The sequence below is a fragment of the Mus caroli genome, unplaced genomic scaffold, assembly GCF_978045245.1.
Source record: "Mus caroli unplaced genomic scaffold, Mus_caroli_1 scaffold_10, whole genome shotgun sequence".
NCBI classification, from domain to species: Eukaryota; Metazoa; Chordata; class Mammalia; order Rodentia; family Muridae; genus Mus; species Mus caroli.
The window spans coordinates 74,861,359-74,885,697 of record NW_028227265.1 but is presented as its reverse complement, the minus strand read 5'-3'; the positions used below and the strand labels follow the sequence as shown (position 1 = coordinate 74,885,697).

At 40.2% G+C, this 24,339-nt stretch overlaps 1 pseudogene; it reads right to left on the bottom strand.

Annotated features, from left to right (window-relative positions):
* Positions 1 to 21,456: 21,456 nt before the first annotated feature.
* Positions 21,457 to 22,976, bottom strand: LOC147002436 (uncharacterized; annotated as a pseudogene).
* Positions 22,977 to 24,339: the final 1,363 nt, after the last annotated feature.

Below are 24,339 nucleotides of genomic sequence, written 5' to 3'. Positions count from 1 at the left end.
CCCTGGCATTCCCCTATATTGGGGCATATAAAGTTTGCAAGTCCAATGGGCCTCTCTTTCCAGTGATGGCCGACTAGGCCATCTTTCGATACATATGCAGCTAGAGACAAGAGCTCCGGGGTACTGGTTAGTTCATCATGTTATTCCAACTATAGGGTTGCAGATCCCTTTAGCTCCTTGGGTACTTTCTCTAGCTTCTCTATTGGGAGCCCTGTGATACATTCAATAGCTGACTGTAAGCATCCACTCCTGTGTTTGCTAGGCCCCTGCATAGTCTCACAAGAGACAGCTATCTTTGGGTCCTTTCAGCAAAATCTTGCTAGTGTATGCAATGGTGTCAGCGTTTAGAAGCTGATTATGGGATGGATCCCTGGATACGGCAGTCTCTAGATGGTCCATCCTTTCATCACAGCTCCGAACTTTGTCTCTGTAACTCCTTCCCTGGGTGTTTTGTTCCCAATTCTAAGAAGGGGCACAGTGTCCACATTTTGGTCTTCATTCTTCTTGAGTTTCATGTGTTTAGCAAATTGTATCTTATATCTTGGGTATCCTAAGTTTTGGGCTAATATCCACTTATCAGTGAATACATATTGTGTGAGTTCCTTTGTGATTGTGTTACCTCACTCAAGATGATGCCCTCCAGGTCCATCCATTTGGCTAGGAATTTCATAAATTCATTCTTTTTAATAGCTGAGTAGTACTCCATTGTGTAAATGTACCATAATTTCTGTATCCATTCCTCTGTTGAGGGACATCTGGGTTCTTTCCAGCTTCTGGCTATTATAAATAGGGCTGCTATGAACATAGTGGAGCATGTGTCCTTCTTACCGGTTGGGACATCTTCTGGATATATACCCAGAAGAGGTATTGCTGGATCCTCCGGTAGTACTATGTCCAATTTTCTGAGGAACCGCCAGACTGATTTCCAGAGTGGTTGTACAAGCTTGCAATCCCACCAACAATGGAGGAGTGTTCCTCTTTCTCCAAATACAAAGGCAGCCTCATTCATTAAAGAAACTTTAGTAAATCTCAAAGCACACATTGCACCTCATACAATAATAGTGGGAGACTTCAACACACCACTTTCACCAATGGACAGATCATGGAAACAGAAACTAAACAGGGACACTGTGAAACTAACAGAAGTTATCGATCAAATGGATCTGGCAGATATCTACAGAACATTTTACCCTAAAACAAAAGGATACACCTTCTTCTCAGCACCTCATGGTACCTTCTCCAAAATTGACCACGTAATTGGGCACAAAACGATTAAGATTTTATTGTTGCACCTCACAATTGGGTTACCATGGTTTCTGAAGTAAGATTTTGTTCTGTTTTCCTTCACTTGTTGACTTGTCTGAGTTCAAGAGAGAAATGTATGGAGGCAAAGCATAAGTTTGTCTGAGGTGTACTGCAAGGGCCATGGAGGATTTAAAGCACAGGATTGGCATGGTAAAGACCTGTCAGGGGGGCCTTGGTGAGCTTGGTGGAGAGATTATGGAGTTCTGAGTCAGAGAGTTCCTGAGATAAAAACAGGTAGGCCATTGCCTGCCAGTGCATGACCAGGCAGGTCCCATGGGGCAGAGTTTCAGGTGAATAAAAGTATTGTAGGAATTTGGCCATTCATTTCTTATTATTTCCCACAACACAAGTAACATCAAAATAAGAGAATCACAAACACAAATACAACACACACACACACACACACACATACACACACACACACACACACATACACACACAGGACATAAATATCAAAATAACAGGAATTAACAATCATTGGTCATTATTGTCTCTGAACACAAATGGAGTCAATTCCCCAATGAAACAACAAAAGCTAACAGACGGGATGTGAATAGGATCCAGCATTCTAGATCCTACTTACAAAAAACACACCTCAGCAATAAATATAGACATATACCAAAGTAAAGTGCTTCAAAAGAGTTTTTGAAGCACACAGACCCAAATAACATGCTGCAGTACCTATTCTAATACCTAATAAAATATGCTTTCAACCAAACATTATTAAAAGAGATGAGAAAGGCAGCCGGGCGTGGTGGCACACGCCTTTAATCCCAGCACTCGGAGGCAGAGGCAGGCAGATTTCTGAGTTCCAGGCCAGCCTGGTCTACAGAGTGAGTTCCAGGACAGCCACGACTACACAGAGAAACCCTGTCTTGAAAAACCAAAAAAAAAAAAAAAAAGATGAGAAAGGACACTTCAGATGCATCAAATAAAAAAATCCACCAAAAAGACACTTAAATGTGATTATGCACAAAATGTAATAGTACCAACATGCATTAAACAAACATTACTAAATATTAAGATTACATGGCTAACTCTCAAAATTAAGAATGGGATACTTCAAGACTCCATTCTCACCAAGGAACAGGTTAAGAAAACAAAAAATAACAGAAATAATAAAATTAACCAAGGTAATGAATCAAATGAACCAAAAATTGACCTACAGTACCTTTCCCCCAAAACAGGAAAGCATATATACCTTCTTCTTCCACCTTAAGGAATCTTCTTCAAAACTGACAGTATACTCAGTCACAAAGCAAGACTCAACAATAAGTTTCAAATAACTACTCATATATCAACAAATCACCATGATTATAAGGCTGGACTACAACAAGAATGGAAACAATAGACATCCTACAATCTCATGGACAGTGAACAACTCCTTACTCAATGACCACTGGGTAAATGAAGAGATAAAGAAATGAATTATAGACTTTCTAGTATTCAATGACAAAGAAGGCACAATATTCCCAAACATATGACACACAACAAACGAACTGCTAACAGGAATGTTCATAGCACTAAGTGTTTTGAACTTAGTGAGAAGTTAAAGAGATACCACAGTAGCAACTTCATAGCTCACATGAAAGCTCTAGAACAACAACACAACAAACAACAAAACAGAGGAAACACACCCAAGAGGAGTAGAAATCAGGAAAGAATAATAAACAAGGATGAAATCAAGAAATTAGAAACAAAGAAAAAATGGAAAGAATCAAGGAAAACAAGAGCTGGTTCTTTGTGAAAATCAGCAAGGTAAGCCAACCCTTAGGTAAACTAACTAAACAACAGAAAGACAATATCCAAGTTAAGAAAATCAGAAATAAAAAGGGAGAGATAACAAAAGACAGTGTGGAAATCATTAGGTCTTACTTCAAAAACCTGAACTCCAAAAAACTGCAAACTCTAAATAAAATGGATAATCTTCTTGATAGATACCACTGACCAAAAATAAATCATAATCAGGTAAATAATCTAAATAGTCCTATAACCCCTAAAGAAATAGAGGCAGTCATTAAGATTATCCCAACCAAAAAAGTCGAGGGCTGGATGGTTTTAGTACAGAATCCTACCAGATATTCCAAGCAGAGCTAATACCAATACTCTTAAAAATATTCCACAAGAATGACACAAAAGGCACATTGTCAAACTCATTTTGTATGGTCACAGTCACCCTGATACCTAATCCACACAAAGATTCAACAAAATAAAAGAATGTCAGACCAGTTTCCCTTATGAATATTGTCATAAAATGCTCAAAAAAAAACCTCTCAAATACTGAATCCAAGAAAACATCATCTACCATGATCAAGTAGGCGTCATATAAGGGATACAGGGATGATTCAACATGCAAACATCCATCAATGTAATCCACCATATTAACAATTGAAAGAAAAAAAACCCTCACGATTATCTTATAAGATGCTTAAAAAAGCCTTTGACAAAATTCAATATCCCTTCATGTTAAAAGTCTTGGAGAGATCAGCAATTCCAAGCATATACACAAGCACAAAAAAATTCAATATACAGCAAACCAATAGCCAACATCAAATTAAATGGAAAGAAACATAAAACAATTGGACTAAAATCAGCAAAAAGACAAGGCTGTTCAGTCTCTCCATATCTCAATTTAGTATGAGAATTTCTACCTAGAGCAAAATACAGCTAAAGGAGGTCAAGGGGATACAAGTTGGAAAAGAAAAAGTATAGCTATATCCACATGAAAGTGTAATGTACATAAGGGGCCCTTAAAAATTCAAAAATAATATATAGCTCACATGTCCAGTTCAGCAAAACATCTGCCCATAAGATAGTTTCCAGGAAGATATCACAGGACACAATTGAAATCTTCCCCTTCTGATCTCCTGTGAAACCAGAAATACTTACTTCTTGAGCAACAAAAAAAAGAGCATGCAGGACCTGATGTAGATCACCTGCATATTTGTAGCAAGTATGCATCTTGGTCATCATGTGGGTACCCTTACTTACAATCAGAGAGGTGACTATCTCTGACCCTGTTCCCTGCTATTGGATCCACTTTCTCTACCTGGACTGTGTTGTTAGACCTCAGTGGGAGAGGAGGTGCTTATTCTTATTGGGACAAGATATTCCAGCATGGATTGGAACACAAGGGGGTGAGGCTATAACCTTCTCTGAGAAGAAGGGGAAGGGTAGGGGGTGGTAGAGGGTGGAAGGATTTGTAAGGGTCACACTAAGAGGACAGGAGGGAGGGGAGCTGCTTTGTTGAGGTAATGTAAATAAAATATATATTATAAAAAAAAGAACAGAATCCTCGAAAGAATAATTTTTAATGCTGGAGAAGTGATCAAAGAAATGTTAAATATCCATAGGCTTCATGGAAATGCAAATAAAATAAAAATCTCTAACATTCTATCTTACATAGATCAGAATGGAAAAGTTCAAAATCTCAAGTGACAACACATTCTTACAAGGTTGTGGAGAAGGGGAACATTCTTCCACTGCTGATGGGAGTGCAAGCTTGTACAACCACTCTTGAAATCAGTTTGGGATTCAAGGAAAATGGTTCTCAGAAAAATGGGAAAGTTCTAATTCAAGACCCAGCTATAACACTTGGGCCATATATATAAAGGTTGCTTCACCATAACAAAAGAACACTTGTTCAACTCTGCTCAAAGCAGTTTTTTTTTTATCATTTCTTTTTTTTAATTTTTAATATTTTTTATTACCTATTTTCCTCAATTACATTTCCAATGCTATCCCAAAAGTCCCCCATACACCCCCCACTTCCCTACCAACCCATTCCCATTCTTTTTGCCCTGGCATTCCCCTGTATTGGGGCATATAAAGTTTGCAAGTCCAATGGGCCTCTCTTTCCAGTGATGGCCGAATAGGCCATCTTTCGATACATATGCAGCTAGAGACAAGAGCTCCGGGGTACTGGTTAGTTCATATTGTTGTTCCCCCTATAGGGTTGCAGATCCCTTTAACTCCTTGGGTACTTTCTCTAGCTTCTCCATTGGGAGCCCTGTGATCCATCCAATAGCTGACTGTGAGCATCCACTTCTGTGTTTGCTAGGCCACGGCATAGTTTCACAAGAGAGAGCTATATCTGGGTCCTTTCAGCAAAATCTTGCTAGTGTATTCAATGGTGTCAGCGTTTGGAAGCTGATTATGGGATGGATCCCTGGATATGGCAGCCTCTAGATGGTCCATCCTTTCATCACAGCTCCAAACTTTGTCTATGTAACTCCTTCCATGGGTGTTTTGTTCCCAATTCTAAGAAGGGCACAGGCACAGTGTCCACACTTAGGTCTTCATTCTTCTTGAGTTTCATGCGTTTAGCAAATTGTATCTTATATCTTGGGTATCCTAAGTTTTGGGCTAATATCCACTTATCAGTGAATACATATTGTGTGAGTTCCTTTGTGATTGTGTTACCCCACTCAAGATTATGCCCTCCAGGTCCATACATTTGGCTAGGAATTTCATAAATTCATTTTTTTTAATAGCTGAGTAGTACTCCATTGTGTAAATGTACCATAATTTCTATATCCATTCCTCTGTTGAGGGGCATCTGGGCGATTTCCAGCTTCTGGCTATTATAAATAAGGCTGCTATGAACATAGTGGAGCATGTGTCCTTCTTACCGGTTGGGATATCTTCTGGATATATGCCCAGGAGAGGTATTGCTGGATCCTCCAGTAGTACTATGTCCAATTTTCTGAAGAACCGCCAGACTGATTTCCAGAGTGGTTGTACAAGCTTGCAATCCCATCAACAATGGAGGAGTGATCCTCTTTCTCCACATCCTCGCCAGCATCTGCTGTCACCTGAATTTTTGATCTTAGCCATTCTGACTGGTGTGAGGTGGAATCTCAGGGTTGTTTTGATTTGCATTTCCCTGATGATTAAGGATGTTGAACATTTTTTCAGGTGCTTCTCAGCCATTTGGTATTCCTCAGGTGAGAATTCTTTGTTCAGTTCTGAGCCCCATTTTTTAATGGGGTTATTTGACTTTCTGGAGTCCATCTTCTTGAGTTCTTTATATATATTGGATATTAGTCCCTTATCTGATTTAGGATAGGTAAAGATCCTTTCCCAATCTGTTGGTGGTTTTTTTTTTTTTTTTTTTTTTTTTTTTTTTTTTTTTTGTCTTATTGATGGTGTCTTTTGCCTTGCAGAAGCTTTGCAGTTTCATGAGGTCCCACTTGTCAATTCTTGATCTTACAGCACAAGCAATTGCTGTTCTATTCAAGAATTTTTCCCCTGTGCCCATATCTTCAAGGCTTTTCCCCACTTTCTCCTCTATAAGTTTCAGTGTCTCTGGTTTTATGTGAAGTTCCTTGATCCACTTAGACTTGACCTTAGTACAAGGAGATAGGAATGGATCGATTGGCATCCTTCTACATGATAACAACCAGTTGTGCCAGCACCATTTGTTGAAAATGCTGTCTTTCTTCCACTGGATGATTTTAGCTCCCTTGTCGAAGATCAAGTGACCTTAGGTGTGTGGGTTCATTTCTGGGTCTTCAATTCTATTCCATTGGTCTACTTGTCTGTCACTATACCAGTACCACGCAGTTTTTATCACAATTGCTCTGTAGTAAAGCTTTAGGTCAGGCATGGTGATTCCACCAGAGGTTCTTTTATCCTTGAGAAGAGTTTTTGCTATCCTAGGTTTTTTGTTATTGCAGATGAATTTGCAGATTGCACTTTCTAATTCGTTGAAGAATTGAGTTGGAATTTTGATGGGGATTGCATTGAATCTGTAGATTGCTTTTGGCAAGATAGCCATTTTTACAATGTTGATCCTGCCAATCCATGAGCCTGGGAGATCTTTCCATCTTCTGAGATCTTCTATAATTTCTTTCTTCAGAGACTTGAAGTTTTTATTATACAGATCTTACACTTCCTTAGTTGAGTCACGCCAAGATATTTTATATTATTTGTGACTTTTGAGAAGGGTGTTGTTTCCCTAATTTCTTTTTCAGCCTGTTTATTCTTTGTGTAGAGAAAGGCCATTGATTCATTTGAGTTAATTTTATATCCAGCTACTTCACCGAAACTGTTTATAAGGTTTAGGAGTTCTCTGGTGGAATTTTTAGGGTCACTTATATATACTATCATATCATCTGCAAAAAGTGATATTTTGGCTTCATCTTTTCCAATTTGTATCCCTTTGATCTCCTTTTGTTCTCGAATTGCTCTGGCTAGGACTTCAAGTACAATGTTGAATAGGTATGGAGAAAGTGGACAGCCTTGTCTAGTCCCTGATTTTAGAGGGATTGCTTCATGCTTCTCACCATTTACTTTGATGTTGGCTACTGGTTTGCTGTAGATTGCTTTTATCATGTTTAGGTATGGGCCTTGAATTCCTGATCTTTCCAAGACTTTTATCATGAATGGGTGTTGGATCTTGTCAAATGCTTTTTCCGCATCTAACGAGATGATCATGTGGTTTTTGTCTTTGAGTTTGTTTATATACTGAATTACATTGATGGATTTCCGTATATTGAACAATCCCTGCATCCCTGAGATGAAACCTACTTGGTCAGGATGGATGATTGTTTTGATGTGTTCTTGGATTCGGTTAGCAAGAAATTTATTGAGGATTTTTGCATCAATATTCATAAGGGATCTTGGTCTGAAGTTTTCTATCTTTTTTGGGTCTTTTTGTGGTTTAGGTATCAGAGTAATTGTGGCTTCATAGAATGAGTTGGGTAGAGTACCTTCTGTTTCTATTTTGTGGAATAGTTTGTGAAGAACTGGGATTAGATCTTCTTTGAAGGTCTGATAGAACTCTGCACTAAACCCATCTGGTCCTGGGCTTTTTTTGGTTGGGAGACTATTAATGACTGCTTCTATTTCTTTGGAGGATATAGGGCTGTTTAGATCATTAACCTGATCTTGATTCAACTTTGGTACCTGTTATCTGTCTAGAAACTTCTCCATTTTATTCAGGTTCTCCAGTTTTGTTGAGTATAGCCTTTTGTAGAAGGATCTGATGATATTTTGGATGTCTTCAGCATCTGTTGTTATGTCTCCTTTCTCATTTCTGATTTTGTTAATTAGAATGCTTTCCCTGTGCCCTCTAGTGAGTCTGGCTAAGGGTTTATCTATCTTGTTGATTTTCTCAAAGAACCAGCTCCTTGATTGGTTGATTCTTTGAATAGTTCTTCTTGTTTCCACTTGGTTGAATTTGCCCCTGAGTTTGATTATTTCCTGCCATCTACTCCTCTTGGGTGAATTTGCTTCCTTTTGTTCTAGTGCTTTTAGGTGTGTTGTCAAGCTGCTAAAGTGTGCTCTCTCTAGTTTCTTTTTGGAGGCACTCAGAGCTATGAGTTTTCCTCTTAGAAATGCTTTCATTGTGTCCCATAAGTTTGGGTATGTTGTGGCTTCATTTTCATTGAACTCTAAAAAGTCCTTAATTTCTTTCTTTATTCCTTCCTTGACCAAGGTATCATTGAGAAGAGTGTTGTTCAGTTTCCACATGAATGTTGGCTTTCTATTATTTATTTTATTATTGAAGATCAGCCTTAGTCCATGGTGATCTGATAGGATGCATGGGACAATTTCAACATTTTTGTATGTGTTAAGGCCTGTTTTGTGACCAATTATGTGGTCAATTTTGGAGAAGGTATCATGAGGTGCTGAGAAGAAGGTATATCCTTTTGTTTTAGGATAGAATGTTCTGTAGATATCTGCCAGATCCATTTGTTTCATAACTTCTGTTAGTTTCACTGTGTCCCTCTTCAGTTTCTGTTTCCATGATCTGTCCATTGGTGAAAGTGGTGTGTTGAAGTCTTCCACTATTATTGTATGAGGTGCAATGTGTGCTTTGAGCTTTACTAAAGTTTCTTTAATGAATGTGCTGCCTTTGTATTTGGAGCATAGATATTCAGAATTGATAGTTCCTCTTGGAGGATTTTACCTTTGATGAGTATGAACTGCCCCTCCCTGTCTTTTTTGATGACTTTGGGTTGGAAGTCAATCTTTTTTTTTTTTTTTTTTTTGTTTTTCGAGACAGGGTTTCTCTGTGTAGCCCTGGCTGTCCTGGAACTCACTTTGTGGACCAGGCTGGCCTCGAACTCAGAGATCCACCAGCCTCTGCCTCCCGAGTGCTGGGATTAAAGGCATGCGCCACCATGCCCGGCGTTGGAAGTCAATCTGATCAGATATTAGAATGGCTACTTCAGCTTGTTTCTTCATACCATTTGCTTGGAAAATTGATTTCCAGCCTTTCATTCTGAGGTAGTGTCTATCTTTTTCTCTGAGATGAGTTTCCTGTAAGCAGCAAAATGTTGGGTCTTGTTTGTGTAGCCAGTTTGTTAGTCTGTGTCTTTTTATTGGGGAGTTGAGTCCATTGATATTAAGAGATATTAAGGAAAAGTAATTGTTGCTTCCTGTTATTTTTGTGTTAAATTTGGCATTCTGTTCTTGTGGCTGTCTTCTTTTAGGTTTGTTGAGGGATTACCTTCTTGTTTTTTCTAGGGTGTGGTTCCTGTCCTTGTATTGGTTTTTTTCTGTTATTATCCTTTGAAGGGCTAGATTTGTGGAGAGATAATGTGTGAATTTGGTTTTGTTGTGGAATTCTTTGGTTTCTCTATCTATGTTAATAGAGAGTTTGGCTGGGTATAGTAGCCTGGGCTGGAATTTGTGTTCTTTTAGTGTCTGTATAACATCTGTCCAGGATCTTCTGGCTTTCATAGTCTCTGGTGAAAAATCTGGTGTAATTCTGATAGGCATGCCTTTATATGTTACTTGGCATTTTTCTCTTATTGCTTTTAGTATTCTATCTTTATTTAGTGCATTTGTTGTTCTGATTATTATGTGTCGGGAGGTATTTCTTTTCTGGTCCAGTCTATTTGGAGTTCTGTAGGCTTCTTGTATGTTCATGGGCATCTCTTTCTTTAGATTTGGGAAGTTTTCTTCTATAATTTTGTTGAAGATGTTTGCTGGTCCTTTGAGTTGAAAATCTTCATTCTCATCCACTGCTATTATCTGTAGGTTTGGTCTTCTCATTGTGTCTTGGATTTCCTGGATGTTTTGAGTTAGGATCTTTTTGCATTTTCCATTTTCTTTGATTGTTGTTCCGATGTTCTCTATGGAATCTTCTGCACCTGAGATTCTCTCTTCCATCTCTTGTATTCTGTTGCTGATGTTCGCATCTATGGTTCCAGATTTCTTTCCTAGGGTTTCTATCTCCAGCGTTGCCTCACTCTGGGTTTTCTTTATTGTGTCTACTTCCCTTTTTAGGTCTTGGATGGTTTTATTCAATTCCATCACCTGTTTGGTTGTGTTTTCCTGCAATTCTTTAAGGGATTTTTGTGCTTCCTCTTTAATGTCTTCTACTTGTTTAGCATTGTTCTCCTTTATTTCTTTAAGTGAGTTATTAAAGTCCTTCTTGATGTCCTCTACCATCATCATGAGATATGTTTTTAAATCCAGGTCTATCTTTTCAGGTGTGTTGGGGTGCCCTGGACTGGGCAAAGTGGGAGTGCTGGGTTCTGATGATGGTGAGTGGTCTTGGTTTCTGTTAGTAAGATTCTTACGTTTACCTTTCGCCATCTGGTAATCTCTGGAGTTGTTATAGTTGTCTCTGTTTAGAGATTGTTGTTCTGGTGATTCTGATTACCGTCTATCAGCAGACCTGGGATACAGGCTCTCTCCTCTGAATTTCAGTGGTTAGAGTACTCTCTGCTGACAAGCTCTCCTCTTGCAGGGAAGGTGCACAGATATCTGGTGTTTGGACCTCCTCCTGGCCAAAGAAGTAGGCCCAAAACAGGACCTTTCCCAGATGCTCTGTTGCTTTGGTAGGTCACAGAAGCTGTCTGCCTCTGTGATGCACACTCTCACCTGTGCAGACTAAGTTCCTAAGTTCAGCAGAGTCCCAGATCCAAGATGGTGCTCCCTTCTCCTGAGACAGAGGGCTCCCATGCAGGGCGGGACCACTGTCCTCCGGCTGGGAGGGAGCCTGATGTCTGCGGCCCCAAAAGGGTGCTGCCTCAGCGGCTCTGTGGCTCCCGTCTGTCCTAGAAGCTGTCTGCCTCTGTGGTGCACACTCTCACCTGTGCAGACTAAGTTCGCTCAAAGCAGTTTTATTAAAAAAAAAAAAAAAAAACAAGCCAAAAATTGGAAACAACCCAGATACCCCTCAATGGAAGAATGAATAAAGAAAATGGTATTCATTTACACAATGGAATATTACTTAACTATTAAAAACAAAGAAAGGATGAAATTTGCAGGCAAATGGATGGAAGTTAAAAAATTGTGAAGTAACTCAACTCAAAAGAACATACATTCCGTGTTATCACTTATACTTGTATTTTAGCCATAAAGTACATGCTATAATCCACAGACCAAAAAGAAACGAAGGTAAGAAGGAAGGACAGACAGACAGAGACAGAAATAGAGAGATGAAATATGGATTTTCCTCAGTTCTTCAGCTTTTCATGGTACATACTCTATACCCAGCCAAAACAATGTTCATCCCACCAATTATTTCCGTTTTTCCCAAATATCAACAGTTTGACACATGCAAAAGTGTAAAAGAGCATATAAATAAGATAAACATACTCATCTGTGAGGCCTTCTGCATTTGCTTTGGGATTTAGGTTACACTTGGGATGCTGGTTTACTAAAACTCTTTTATAGTCACGGATTATTACTTCCACTAGATGTCAGTGTCTGATAATTCTCTGGGAAAGTCTTAGGCTAGCTTTTCTTAAATTTTACTTCTATTAATTTTGTTTGGATTATTGTTTGTTTTGTAAGGAAATAAGCCCTACATGGGAAAATAGAGGAAGATAGAGGATTAACAGCACCTTTTGAGGACTGTTTTGTTATTTCATGGGAATTGTTACTCTAGGTGGAATGGAATTGTTAAACAGGAGAAAGAATGGCACCCAGAATTAGGCAGGGAACCTGGTGAGTGGTTCAGAATGTCTTATTATTGTTTACCTGTGCATTTCAAGTGAATCTGTCCTTATATTGACTACTCTCACTCATGAATTCCTTGCCTCCCCCCTCTATCTTTCTCCCTCCTTCCCTCCCTTCTTCCTTCATCCCTCCACTTCCCCCTCCCCCCCTCGCTCATCTTTCACTTTGTGATACACTATAATTTTGGTGTGTGTCCATGAGTATGGAGGTATCCACTGGAGAGTTATGGGTTTAATAAACCCCCCTAATGATTCAAGTTTTGCCAAAAAATAAAAAGATATGATGTTTATAATACCCATCTAATACAGAAGAAAATGTGTGATTAATTTGACAGTATTTCGCTCATAATTTTGATGTTTACTTGAGATATGAATGGAAATATTAGCCTACATGTTCATACATTTATAAAGTCTGTGTTGTGCATATATAATAAATGTGAATGTTTAGTATCACCAGGTCACAACTGGAATATTGAAGATTTCATATATTTAAAAGAATTTCTTTCCAAAAATTGCTTAATTAAACACTCAAGTAAATTACAACATTTTAGAGTCAATATTTGACAATTTACAAGTGCTTGAAATCCATACAGCATCATTACATAACATTTACTTACTGCACCATAATCCTCCCTGATACCATTAATAAAAGAAAAATTAGGTCTTAACCATGGATTATTTTTTTTTGGTAAAGTTAGGAAAACTCTTAGTAAAAATTGATTCATGTCAGGCTGTGGAATTCATTGAAACTTTATGTCCATAACCATTTACTTAGTTTTGGCATTCCATCTTTAGTGAATGCATTGAAGGTCAGACAAGAGCTCAAGTACATACATGTGGATCCAGTTATTTTACCTGTTGCTGATGAATAGAATGCTGGAGAGCAGAACTGTATTTCACTCATGCATGCAGAATGATAAAGGGATTGCAAATCTTTCTTTGTTCTCCAATATCAACTGTCTGTTATATTTTTTTCCTAATAATTTTTATTTATTAACTTTATATTCCAATATCAGCCCCCTCTCCTCTGATTCCCCCTTCACACAGATCCTAACCCTATTATCCCTCCACTCATCTGAAGTGATGGAGGCCCCTGGACATTACAAACACACATACACACACACACACATGCACACACACAGCACATCAAGTTATTTCAGGACTGGTGGCATACACTCCCCATGAAGCCAGACAAGACAGCTCAGTTAGGGGAAAGTGTTTCACATGGAGGCAACAGGTCTGAGACAGTCCAGTTCTCCATTTAGTGGGGGACTGCACATCTTCTACATATTTCCAGGAGGATTAGGTCCAGCCCATATATCGTTTTTGGTTGTTGTTTCAGTGTCTGGTATCCCTGAAGTCTTCAGGTAGTTAACACTGTTGGTCTTTCTGTGGAGTCCCTGTCCTTTTCTGGTTTCTCAATCCTTCCCCAAAGTCTTCTACAAGACTCCCCAAGATCTATTTATTGTATGGCTATGGATCTCGACTGCAAACATTCCATGTGCAGACAAGCCAACAGTTAAAATCCATATCCAATAAAAAATTCATTCAGTTTTCATGTTGTATTATGATTTTCAGGAAATGCCCATTTTCTTTAACTGTGTGTTTAGTTCACTTACCTATGAATGCCAGGGCCAAGGGGTGGGGGTGGGTGGGTGGGGGACTGGGGGGGGGAGTGTATTGGGGACTTTTTGGATAGCATTGGAAATGTAATTGAGGAAAATACCTAATTAAAAAAAAGAAAAAAAAAAGGAAAATTATTCTTAGGCATTCAGAATTTATACCTGAAGTTCTAAAACTAAAATTTATGTCATCTTCCCTTCCTCCCCCTCTCTCTCTCTCCCTTTCTTTCTTTCTTCCTTTCTTTCTTTCTTTCTTTCTTTCTTTCTTTCTTTCTTTCTTTCTTTCTTTCTTTCTTTCTTTCTCTCATCAAGGTCACTTCTCCAGCCAAATCTGACAGGATCCCCTCTCTGTGGCTTAAACTAGCCTCAAATTCAGAGCAATCCTCTTGCTTCAACCTTCTCCGTCTGAAGAGTAAAGACTTAAATACAGTGCTTGGGTGTTAATTTTACTCTTAGTTTTATACATTAAAAAAAAAAGATATTTACCAAGTGTGGGTTAAGGCTGACTTCCCATACTATAACATAACCGAAAATGCATGTATATATTCATTTGATAAGACAAATATATTAAAAAAAAAACACTGAGCAGCTAGACATCACAACTAGCGAGTATATAAAGGAAAAGCTGAACAAGCTACTTGTTGAACTTTCAGATGGAATAGCTGTGTTGAAGATTGGAGGTAGAAGTCATGTTGAAATGAAGGAGAAGAAAGGGTTTTAGAATAGGGCTGCACTTTGCTTTGGTACATCCCAGCCATGGATTCATTAAAGCCTGCTAATGAAGATCTGAAAATAGGTATAGAAATTATTAAAAGAGCACTTGAAATTACTGCAATGGCAATTGCTGAGAATGTAGTTGTTGGAGGATCTTTGATAATTGAGAAAATTCTGCAGATTTCCTCAGAAGCTGGTTATAACACTAGGCTGGGAGATTTTGTGAACATTAAAAAAAATGGAATCATTGATTAAACAAAGGTTTTAAGATCTGCCTTACTGGATGCTGCTGGGGTGGCCTCCTTGCTAACTACAGGTGAAGCAGTAGTGATAGAAATTCCTAAAAAAGAGAAGGTCGCTGGAATGGGTGCAATGGCTAGAATGTGAGAGAGTATGGGAGATGGCCTGTTTTAATTCCTAGAATAGTGCTTTACCCTTATCAATGAAGTGTGACAGGAAGCTCAAGGCAGGTTCCTTACCAATAACTTCAGAGAAGTCACCTGAAGAAAGTGACTGAAGAGAAGGCTGGCTGATCACTGTAACCATCAGTTACTGGTTTCTTTTGACAATATACAATGGTTTACTGCTGTCATTTTCCATGCCTATAAATAATTTAATTTTTTTTTTATTTTTGAAAAAAATGCTTTGTAATTCCTGACGCTGGGTACAAGAGCCACATGCCAGTGTTCTGCTTTCAACTTACATCACTGAGGTATCTCTCTATACTGTTATGTTAAAATCAGGAGTGTAGCAATTTGTCACCACATGAGAAGCTTAGAAACAGCATTTCTGTGAAGGGTGGGATTGACTGTGTACATAGAAGAGAAGTATCCATTTATGTGACAACCTTTGTGTAATAAAATTTCATTGAAAGTTAAAAAATATTAACTGTTCATTTACTAAAATGAACAGAATCCATTTTACCTTTAAACAATAGACAAATATTACAGGTACATCATGTTTGAGGCTTAGGAGATCTGTAAAAAACAGAACTAACTGCATAGTTCTCAAGTGAAAATTATAAAGCTAAAAGTGAAATTAAATGCTTTCAAGAAATTCCTGAACATAGAGAATAGGATTAAATATGTAGATAATAAGAGTTAATGTTCAAATGTGGAAATGGATAAACTAGAAGCATTCACAGCAGTATTGCAATACCATTTGCTATTGGAGAGAAATCTTAAATGAATTTTCTTCCCTCTTTAGAGCACTGACACAAACAAGTCCTCTCTATAGTAATTAGAGTTGAGTATTCAGTAATTGGCTAGGAACATTGATAAAATGAAATTACTGGTGTTTGAAATCTTAAGAATTAGTATTTAGAGAATTAGTTTTACATTCCTGCATATTACATCCTTTTATTTTTTTAACATGCTTATACATCCTTCCTGTATTGTCTAGTTTTGTGTCAACTTGACACAAGCTGGACTTATCACAGTGAAAAATTTCAGGTGAGGAAATGCCTTCATGAGATCCAGCTGTAAGGCATTTTCTCAGTGATCAATGGAGGAAGGACCATTGTGGGTGGTGCAGTTCCTGGGCTGATAGTCTTGGGTTCCATAAGAAAGCAAACTAGCTGGGCATGGTGTCACACACCTTTAATCCCAGGACTCCGGAGGCAAAGGCAGGCAGATTTCTGAGTTCAAGGAAAGCCAGGGCTATACAGAGAAACCCTGTCTCAAAAACAAAAACAAAAACAAAAACCAAGCTGAGTAATCCAGGGGAATCAAGCCAGTAAGAAACATCCCTCCATGGCCTCTGCATCAGCTCCTGCTTGCTGCCCTGTGTGACATCCACTCCTGACATCTTTGGTGATGAACCAAAGTAGTGTGGAAGTGTAAGCAGAAAAAACCCTTTCCCCCTCCCCCCCAACTTGTTTCTTGATCATGATGTTTTGTACAGGAATAAGACAATGCCCACGAGTAGGGAGATGTAACTTAAAGAGAACACCTTCAGTGAATAAAGAGGGCCCTCAGTGGAAGAATGGGGTCACCAGCCTACCTTCAAATTTTTTGATCCAAAATTGTTACAGTCTTTAAAAAATACAAGGACAGAAATGGAGCAGAGGCTGAAGGCAAGGCCAAAGGACAAACAGTTATGAGTCAAACTTGGGATCTTTCCCAGGAGTGGGCCCCGGATTGTGACAATTACTGATGCTATATTGTGCATGCAGACAGGAGACTAGCATGGTTGTCCTCTGAGAGGTTCTAATAGGAGCTGACAGACAGATGCATATATTCAAAGCCACCCACTGGAATGAGGTTAGAGACCCCTAAAGAAGAATTAGGGAAAGGATTGACAGAGCTGAAGGGGATGTCAACCCCATAGGAAGAGCAAAAGTGTAGACTAATCTGGACCCCTGATAGTTCCCAAGAACTGAGGCATCAACCCAAGAGCATACAAACAAGGACAGGTATAAGGTCCTAGGAACAGATGGAGCAAAAGACTGCCTTGACTGGCTTCTGTCTAGAGACTAGAGATATACCCTAGTATATGTTCCAAGGAGGTCAGTTTGTCCTCAGACACAGAGGGGAGGGGATTGGGCAAAAGAGAATGTCAGTAGGGTAATTTGTGGGAGAGGGGACCAGGGGAGGGAGCAACACTTGGAATGTAAATAAAATAAAATGATTAATTAAATATTAAAATAAAATAGAAGTTTCGATTTAACACTTAAAAAAAAACAACAACAAACTATCAGATGAATAAAGATGCCTATATACTATAGCTGGGCAGAAGAGAGAAAGGCTGAGATATAGATCCTGGGTTTTAGGTCTGAGGCAAGACACCACAGAGGAAGAGAGGAGAATATGGAGAGAGATGATGTCATGGGGTAAGTGAAAACAGGGCCATAAAGGCTGGCCAATTTGAATAAGAGCAGTCCAGGCAGAACACAATTAAAACTTTGTGTTATTAGTAGGGAAAGAGACATATTAATAGCTCAGTTGGTAGATATCTCCCCAGCTCTAGAGCTTTAAAAACTAATCATAAATATAAAACTTTAGTTTCTTTTATCTGAGAACTAAATGATCTAAGGCAGTGTAGACACCACTGAATGATATTTAGTACAACATATTGATGCACTACATTGGGCCAAATTTTGATGATATTTGCGGTGGTTTTTCCTTTCAGCCCCATGCTCCAAATAATAAGACTAAGACTAAAAATGTTTTTCCAAATACCTTGGTTGTATAACTAGGCACTGCTCAGACTAGAATCATACAAAATACCCATGCATTTAGATCTCTTATTTGTAAAATGGCTGGTTACCTGTGCTCAGGCATTATATACCTGCCTCCTTACAGATGAATCTCCTGTTTCTGCTCTCTCCTAGAATTTTCTCTGCCTCCTGATGTCCCACCTTATCTCTCCTGCTTAAGCTATGGGCTTTTACATTGACAGATGATGGATATGTCAAAATCACAAGATACGTTCCATATTATCAAGGATTACTTGAGAAGAGTGGACAGAAATGCTGTAAGAGCCAGAGGAGGGAGTTAAGCCTACCTGTACAGTGCTAAATAGATATGTTTTTTTTTTTTTTTCCAGAGCTGAGGACCAAACCCAGGGCCTTGTGCTTGCTAGGCAATTGCTCTACCACGGAGCTAAATCCCCAACCCCATAGATCCCTTTTTTCCACACTCTTATAGGCAATGGATTTTTTCTATGAAGGAGGATTCCTTCTGACAATTATAGCTTTCCTGATAAATAAACTGTAGAAATATCAAGAAGTATGTATTACTAATTTGGTGACCATTTCTTAATCTTCTTAATTAGGTAATCAACACTAATAAACAAATTCCTTGTAATCTAACCATGAATTAAATTTGACAAAATTCTTGAAACTCATGCTGTAATTTGATGAGATATAACACAGATGAGCATATCATGAGGTGAAAGAAAGATGAAATTTCAAGACCTGTAAATCATATAAAGTACTCAGAAATTGCTAGTTGTTTGTGAGCCTAGAGGCTGCCTGGGGCTGAGAAAAAAAGAAAAAAAAACCTGGGTATGCCCCTTAGTTAAAACATTCCTGGGAACACCTTAACCTTAAAGATAAAGAGGAATGTGCAGACATAACAGGGCTATCTAAACTGAGTCAACAATTCACAGAACTCTGACACACTGCACATACATGTAATTTTTTTGCTGATGTTTGAATAAGCCAATAGTGTGTCACTATGCTGAATTCCACACCCCTAAGACCCTTACCCCATAAAAACCCCTAGTTTTCTAACCCCGTGGCCGACATCCCTTATCTCCTGTGTGGGATGCATGTTGGTCCGGAGCTCCACCATTAAATGACCTCACGTAATTACATCAAGATGGTCCTTCGTCATTTTTTGGGTGCAAGCCGAATTGGGAATTGAGTGGGGCTTCCCCACTAGTTTTTATCAGAGGAAAGAGTGTTTCCGGGCTTTATATTTATTTTTTAATCATTGTATTTATTTAAATTTATAATGCTATCACCCTTTCCAGTTACCCCTCCACAAACTCCCCTCCCACTCCCATTTGCTTCACCCAATCACCCACTCCTGCTTCACCACTAGCAGCCCCCTACACTGGGACATCAAGCCTCCACAGGACCAAGAGCTTCCCCTCTTATTGCTGTCAGATAAGGCCATCCAATGCTATGTATGTATCTGGATCCATGGATCCCACCATGCATACTCTGTGGTTGGTGGCTTAGTCCCTTTATCTCTGGTGGTCTGGTTAGTTGATATTGTTCTTCCTATGGGACTGCAGTTATTTTCAGCTCTTTCAGTCCTTCCCCTAGCTCTTCCATTGTGGTCCCTGGGTTCAGTCCAATAGTATGCTGTGAGTATCTACATCTGTGTTGGTCAGGAGCTGGTAGAACATCTCAGGAAACAGCCATACCAGCCTCCTGTTAGCAGGCACATCTTGGCATCAACAATAGTGTGGGGTTTGGTATCTGGATGGGATGAAGCCCTAGGTGGGGCGCTCTCTGGATTGTCTTTCCTACAGTCTCTATCACTCTCTTTCCATTGACAGGAGCATATCTGGCTTAAAATTTTGAGATGAATAGATGGGGACATCCCTTTACTAGGTATTGTGTCTATATACTGGAATTTGTCTCCACATGTTGGATTTCCCTTTGTTGAGTATTTTAGCTAATGTCATACTCATTGGGTCCTGGGAGCCCCGACTTCCCAAAAGTCTGGGAATTGTAGTGGCTACCTCAGGTCCCCATCCCCTACTGAATAATATTTACTTTTAATTACCTGACATTCTTTTCTACTCTCCTGATACTTTAATATCTGATCCTTACCCTCCCCCTTTTCAGTCCAATATATCTCTCCCACACAGATAACTCCCTCCCTCTCTCTACATCCTCTAGTTTCCCCCATACTATATAGGATTGAAGTGACCACACTTTTGTCTCCCTTCTTCTTAAGTTTCATAAGATTTGTAGGATGTATCATGGGTATTCTGAGATTTAGGGGTAATATCCACATATCAATTAGAACATAACATATGGGCAATTTTGTTTCTAGGTTGCATCATTCTTAACAATAAAAGAGCTTTTGAGTAAACCACTATCGCTGACCTCAAGCTATATTATGGTGCAATTATTACAAAAACCACATGATATTGGTACAGTGACAGGCAAGTAACTCAGTGGAATAGAATTAAGTCGAAAAATAAAACCAGAGGACTTTGGTCACTTGATCTATGACAATGAAGCCAAAATGATCCAATGGATAAAGACAGCATTTTCAAAAAATGGGGCTGGAAATTCACACAGGTGCATAGACCCAGGTACAAAGCCACACCTTTGCTTTTCAGGGTTGTGGATGGGATTCTGTGTCTCTATATCTAGGGTTATCATTAGCTGGCCTTGAATTCATTCTAACTTAATCTTTGCCTGCTTCTCTGTCACATGCCTGTCTCTCTTTTTCTCACCATCAATGTTTTATCTCCCTTTACTGTATCTCCTTTACACACTATGTGTGATTACCCAATACTCACTTTAAAATTAGTGGGTATACTGCTGGTTTTCCCCTTGGCTTTTGCTGACCCCAACATGTGACGTTGCTTGCATCCCACGAACTCTCTAAGGCATGGTCTAAGTTTAGGTGCCAATACATCTGAGCTCTTACCCCATTGAGAGGTAATGTCTGGAAACTTTGGTTCAGTTTTGTTCTTAATCCTGTATAGTCAGGTTATTTCTGTCTCGGTCTCTTTCTCTATCTCAGCCTCTCTGTACTTGTGCTCCATTCCTATTCTTCATCACACACATACAAATGGTTGTAACACATACCCCCCCACCCCCCCACACACACACAAACACACACATAAACACTCAAACACACAATTTAGTTTGGATTATATTGAAGTGTTTTCTTTTCATGTTTAAGGCCTTTTTGATTCCCTGCCTTCATTCCTACTGGTTTGTGGGCACTGATGTCAAGTCTACTGCCAGACTTCCACAAACATATTGATGTGCCTACTTCTCTTTGTGACTCTAGGTATCTACTCTTCCATCTATTATCCTACATGTATCTTTGCAAAACTGTCAGCAGGCAGACTGTTAGTCTCTTTGTCCCACTGCTAAGCAAGTATCTATGTTTATGGGTATCAATCTTTCTAAAGAAATATAAAGACAAACCCACAAATTTGATTGGGGGAGAGATACTGATTTATTTTTGAAGATGTTTTAAAACTTGACATGGGAAAAAATTTAAGGTGTGGAAAATTCTGTAGAGAAGTCCTGGGAGAATGCCAAGAGTGGCTGGTGGGAAGTCTGTTCTTAGCCTGAAAGCCAGGGTGTACAATGTGACAGTCCCTGGAGGGAAGCACCTGTGTGTCCAGTCAATCCAAGTCTTAGGTGTTGCAGGTTTTGTGGTGGTGGAATGCATCTGAGGATCACCGTTTTAGAAGTGCTTTCTGTAGTCCTTCAGGGTCTTGGCCATGAGAGGAGCAGGTCTTTTAGCAGGGGCATTTTTGGTGCCTGTTTCTCCTGGGAGAAGGCAGGAAGCCCTCTGGGCTCCAGAATGGGCAGTAGCCTCACAAAGACTATGCGGATTTTGGACAGAGGCAACCCCAGTGAGTCCTGACTCTCCTTGTTGGCTGTGGCTAATCAGCTCAGTGAAGAAGGAGACCATCATTGTCTGTCTGGGTTGAGGCCTCTAGCTCTTGTGCTTTGGATGCAGGCTCTGAGGGTTTGAAGCCTCTCCTCTTGGGAACCCTGAAGCTGCAAGGCTGTGTGGGACTCAGGCTGGCTGTAGGATTCCTTGCACCTGTGGGCCTGGAGCCGGGACATCTCTTCTGGCTGCCCAGGACCAGCTTTGTCCTTGCCAGCCTGGCAGTGAGCACCATCCCTGGTTCCAGTGTGCTTCTTCTGGACTCTTGCTGCAGGCCTACAACCTGAATAGACTTGGGTTCTGTTGTTCTTCCTGAGCGCCCATCCACAAGGTGAGGCTTCTTGATCCTGCTGAGAGGAAGATGTCTCCTGTTCAAGTTTCCATTCGAACCAGGCTTGTTCACTGGAGTCAGCCTCTGGAATGGCACAGGCAGCACTGGGACTCAGATCCATGGAATTTCCAGATTCACCTCGAGGCACCTTTGCAGGAGGACTCTGGTCCTTGACTGGACACGGGGGTTCCCATCTCTGCCTCTTGCCCCGTGGACACTCCTAAGAGGAAGGAGAGCAGCACTTCCCATTGAGGCAAGCCCAGGAGGAACCAGCTCCAGGGGCTTCCTCCTGCTCCCAGTTGCCTGGTGGCTGGCACTTTCTGTGCCCACCAAACACAAGCCCTTTGCGTTCCTGTGGCCCAGCCCCGGTCTTTCTGGAGAGGGGCTTGGCCCCTTCCTGCTGCCAAGGCTCCACCAGCCTCGCCCTGGACATTCCTAGGTGCACCAGGTTCTGGACATCTTGCTGCAGCTCAGGGCTCCAGTTTTCTCCTGGATGCGGGCTTTGATTGTGAGGTGCCAGATGTTTGGACCTTTTGTGTGACTTTCGGCTCTTGCTTAAGCAAGAGATTCTGCCTGAGTGGCTGCTGATGCTGCTGCAAAGCCAGAGGTAAACCTCTCTTCCATGTCTGCAGGCTTCCTGGGATGCTTGCTCCTGAGGCTTCTCTTCTGGTGAGGTACTCCGGCCTTCTGTTGTGAGGCCCTTCTCCAAGTCAAAGTCCTGCTTGGCCTGCTGAAGCTGGGGTCCAAGCAGGAACCCAGTGGACCACCGGGCCACTAAGTCTTTCACAAAGGGGACGAGGAGTTGCTGTTTCTTCAAGGACTCGATGGTCTGTCTGGAGCCAATCTCTGCCAGGCTGTCACACAGAATAGGAAGAGAAGACAGTTCCATCAGTGTTTTGTAGATCTTTCCTGGGTCGGTCTCCTGGCAAAGGCGATTCAGCAGCTTCTGCAGGATACCTGCCTCGGAGCTTGTCTCCATGACTGTTCCAGAGTACAAGACTGGATATTCTAAGTTCGATCTGCACGCCAGACTCAGCTTGTGATCTGTCTCTAGTCAGGTGTGTGGTCTCCTGAACAGAGAGAGATCACCTAGGGACAGAAGCTCACAGCTTAGAATAGAAGCCCTTGCCTCTCAGGCATCCCTTTTCATACCTGTCCCTGACAGGTGGGACCTCAGCCACGCCCAGTCTCAAGATGGCTGCTACACACAAGGTATGGAAGCCATGCCCAGTCGCCAACTCTCAAGGTTTCCGGTTGGCCTCCAAACAGTGACCTGATAGAAAAAAATAAATGAGCTCCTGACTTAAGGACTCCACAAAGTGAGCCTCTGGAAGACCCTCAGTGGAGTTCTAGGGAGAGGCAAATTTCAGGGCAAACCAATCAGCATCAAGGGCACGCCATGGATTTCTGCCTATAACTGCCCAGTGAACGAAAGTATTACATATATATATATATGAAATAGAGCAATCTACCAACCAAAACAATATCACAATCAACACCAACAGCAACACCAAAACCAAAATGAAAACCAAAACCAATTAAATCAACCAACAAAGAAAACCGGATGGAATCTGCTCTCGTCATACATTTCCTCATACTGCAAAATGGCAACCCAGCCATGTGACCTCCACTCACTGAGCCTCCCCTGGGCAACAACTTTTGTAGGAAAACTTATTGAAGGCACCTTTTTGCCACAAGCCATTTTCTGTTTCTTCCCAAGACCTTGTAGCCAATGGAAATTCACACAGGTACATGGGACCAGGTGCACAGCCTTTGCATTTCAGGGTTGTGGATGGGATTCTTTGTCTCTATGTCTAGGGTTATCTGCACCTTGCATTGAATTCATTCTGATTGAATCTTTGCCTGCTTCTCTGGCTCATGCCTGTCAATCTTTTTCTCACTATCAATGTTTTATCTCTCTTTTCTGTCTCTCCTTTACACACTATGTGTGATTACTCTATAAATTCGTTGGTATACTACTGGTTTTCTCCTTGGCTTTTGCTGACCCCAATATTTGACCTTGCTTGAATTCCATGGACTCTTTAACTGCTGTTCTTATTTTATGCACCAGTATATCTGAACACTTACTCTAATGAGACTTAATGTCTGGGAACTTTGGCTTAAGTTTGTTCTCATTTCTATGTGCAGCAATTTCTTTCTTTCTATCTCTCTTTTTGTTTGTTTTTGTTTGTATGTGTTTTTTTGTGTTTGTATCCTTGTCTTCATTGCACACATACAAATTGACCTAATACACACAGACACAAGATTTCTCACAGACATACACACACACACACACACATACACACAACACACTCACACATTTAAAATATATTTCTTTCTTT